Source organism: Ramularia collo-cygni (genome assembly GCF_900074925.1).
Source record: "Ramularia collo-cygni strain URUG2 genome assembly, contig: RCC_scaffold02, whole genome shotgun sequence".
NCBI classification, from domain to species: Eukaryota; Fungi; Ascomycota; class Dothideomycetes; order Mycosphaerellales; family Mycosphaerellaceae; genus Ramularia; species Ramularia collo-cygni.
The window spans coordinates 1475080-1479019 of record NW_019716256.1 but is presented as its reverse complement, the minus strand read 5'-3'; positions in this window follow the sequence as shown (position 1 = coordinate 1479019).

The following is a 3940-nucleotide window of genomic DNA, read 5'->3' as shown; positions in this document are numbered from 1 at the left end:
CGAAGAAGGCGAGCCGTAGTAAGGGAAAAGGCAAATAGTAGAGGCTATCTCCTCCTCTAGGTAGTATAATAGTACTAAAGCGAAGAAGGCGAGCCGTAGTAAGGGAAAAGGCAAATAGTAGAGGCTATCTCCTCCTCTAGGTAGTATAATAGTACTAAAGTGGTTTTAGAGGTAGGTATAGAGCTAGCTCTAGAGCTTATTATTTCTTTCTCTCTCCCCTTTTCCTTTTATAAGATATTCTATTTCCTTTATAGAACTAAATTAATAATCGGAGTATATACCCTTTCTCTAGTACTTTTTTTAATGATACGGCGACCACCGAGATCTACACTCTTTCCCTACACGACGCTCTTCCGATCTATTTCTTTCTCTCTCCCCTTTTCCTTTTATAAGATATTCTATTTCYTTTATAGAACTAAATTAATAATCGGAGTATATACCCTTTCTCTAGTACTATTATACGGCTACTATTTATAGAGAGAAGGGTTTTATCTCGGTAGAATGCAGGTGTCCCTTTTTCTATACTTTATATTTACTTTACTTATTTTTGAAAATAAGACTATATCGCTATTCCGCCTCTTATATTCCTCGAGTATACTATTATTCCCTTTTACTATTATACGCATACTCCGTAAGGAGAAAGCACAAGATATTTGTAAAATAGCTAAGTCCCCGTTTTATTTACTTTATATATTCTCTCCTAAGTAATAATACCTACCGGGGAGCGAGTACGTATATTACGTATTACTTACTTCCGACCGGTATAAGTAGTATTAGGTACTATTATATATATGCTAGACAGAGCTTTATAGTAGTAACTATAAAACAGCACTCTCTTTTAAATTCCTTTTCCTTATACCTTTACTAATATTCTACGGCATTAAATATAGTAATTAACATCCTTTTACTATATTAATACCTCTTCCCTCCTCTGCCCCTCCCCGTATAAAGCGCGACTACTACGATAGCGACTATAGAGTTCCGGCTATAGTTGCTTAACCTTAGTATCGATAAAGTAGGAAGGCGTAGAGTCGACTACCGTAGAACTAAAGTAAGAGTTAAAACGCTAGACAATATCTTTAGGACATTTAGACTAACTAGTATAAAATAGCTCCGAGATGCTAGCCTTCTCTTTACCCTACTCCTTTAAGACGAGATAGACGATAAGGCTAGCTACCGGTTTTCGATAAGGGATCCTACGTAGGACCTAGCTAAGCGTATTAAGTATCGTTAGTTATATATAACCTCTCTACTTATCTAGAGCCGGTTAGTACAATTATTTCTAGTTAAGGTCTAAGCATCCTTACTAATAGATTCGTAGCGGTAGCGTTATAGGTACTAGCGTATACCCTACTACTAGCGGGCTATATACCCGGTGCCTAGCGGGTAAGGGCCCGTTCTAGGTACGAGACCTCTATTATTCTCCCGTATAAAGATACTATATACTAATAGAGGYAGYACTATATAATCTAGCRCAATTACTTCTATAATTRTTRCGGAAATTRYAAGTTTTAAGATTAGGCGACCGAATRTAGTTATAATATCTAGAACGAGTATTTAGACTCGTCGATAGAGGAGGAGGTAGAGAAGCTACTAAGTAYAATCCTTAGTAAGACTAGAACGAGAAGCATATCGGCGCTAGCGCGTACGGCTAGGATAGTAGAGTATTATATTAAGCCCGAGGTAGAGCCTAAGAAGAGGGTACGGAAGAGTAYTAGAGGAGGCAGAAAGTAGAGACTACCTTCTCCGGCGGGCTATATAATAGTATCTTAGTAGCGGTTAGGGTTTATAGAGCATAATTCGAGAGAAATGTAATTTTAATTTAGCTCCTTGTTCCTCCTTCTAAGATCGGCATTTTCTAATTATTAATCTAAAATATATATCTAGGTGTCCTTGCTTTCTCTCTATGTATCTCTACCGTACAATTAGTAGAGAGAGTTATCGTACTTAAGACATTTATAATATAGCTAATCCTTAATATTAAAAACCTCCTTCCTAAATAGGCAATATTTTAAAATATTTTAAGGATTAGCTCTACGGATCCTAAAAGTATAAAGCCTTTCCCTATATCTATTATATATATATTTCCCGYAGGGGAATAATTACCTTACTATTATTACTTCGTAACCGARTACTAACGATAATCGCATATATCTAGGTTATCCGCCGAATACGCGGTAATAATAGGACCCGGGGAGCGTAGAGTGCACCTAATAAGTRATTTATATAACTTTGTACGCGTGCGGGTAATGCCTATAAGGAGTATAAGACTACTGCTTATATTCCTTCTTTATCTTTAAAYACGATCTACCTTACTTTAAYATCTAATATATTCTTTAAYACTCCTAYACCTTACTATACCCTCTAACCTCCTCCCTATCTCCTAGTATAAAGCAGAATTACTACTAAATAGCTCCCTATATRCCTAAATCTATCGACGCTAGCCTAGCTAGCCTAGAGCTATAGCGCTAGATYRACGTTCGTAGCGATAAGGTAAGAGGTAAAAGGTTAGATAATAGCGCTTAGGACTRCGAGACTAACTAGTAYAAACTAGCTCTAAGTAGCCGGCTTCTAGTTCGAYCTTATAGCTAGCGAGCTAATAGATAAGGCTAAAGGCTCYCTCTTCCTCTACCGYACCCCCGACTTCCYCCCGATAAAGTTCGACTAGACTATAATAGCTRCTCTCCTTATCTAGAGCCGGTTAGTATAATAGCTCCTAGAATTAATACCGGTAGCTAATAGCACTATAGCGGAGTTAACTAGTATAACAATCGGACGAGRRGTAGAAATAACGAGCGATACGGCCTATATATCTAGTAGAAGGGCCCGTTTAAGGTATGTCTTATTACGAGCAGCCCGTATAATAGTAGYAGAGGCTAATAATAGTAGGAGTRCGTAGTCGCGAAGGGYAGTAAGAACGATGCCTACGGAAATTACGTATATYRGAATGTCTTTAGTAAGGGTAATAAGTRCACCCTAGATCGGACAAACAGGTCTTAAATAAGTGCTACGACCTTCTCTCTCTACTTTRTACGGGGGGTTTAATRCGAGCRATAGTGCGTTAAATAAGTTTAAATATATAGTAGATTTTTATTTTTAGTTTTCTTAACTTTTAGAACCTCTAAATATCTTTAAATTGCATTTAAATCCTTCTTTACGACCTTTTTACCTACAAATATCCCTTCGCTCTATATAATTATGCTACTCTTATTTACTATAGTCGAACATGCCGTAGTCTACTATCCTACTATTAAGAAGACGCTACCCTAACCCTAACCCGGTCCTATTTTTGCCGAGGTTTCTACTATTACGCTACTTGCTTATTACCTTCTATATCTTCCCCCTTCTATTCTACCTATTATACGGCTAGCGCTATTATTATATATAACTATAGGACGTCTACCTAACATTTTAGCGGAGCTCCGACCTAAGGTTATTAAGCTATAGAACGATACTATAAGCATTACGGAGATATAGGTATACCTCGAGACGTAAAACGTCGTCGCCTCCGAACGTACGATCCGTATAATCGTATCGCTTAATAGTAGGAATCGCCGCTAGTCCCTAATCGCCGACCTTCGTAACGACCTCTCCCTCTATATCCGGATCGCCGACCTCTTTTACCTCTAAGCGTTACTAGATCCGTTTATTATAGACGAATTAAAGAAGGACGGTTACGATATTAAACATACTACCTTTATACGGCTACGTCGGCAGCTCGGCCTTAAGTTACGTATCCGTAATATAGAGTTTACGGAGCGTAAGAACGAGTTCCTTAATCTCGTCGTAAAGGAGCTTAATCGCTCTAAGATCGATACGTATAGTAAGGTTCTCCTACAAACATACTTCCGTATAACCGACCGTATAAGGATTACGCTTAGCAGGTAGGTACAACAGTACGCCTTATAGTTTCGGATTATACTACTACTCCTATATATAG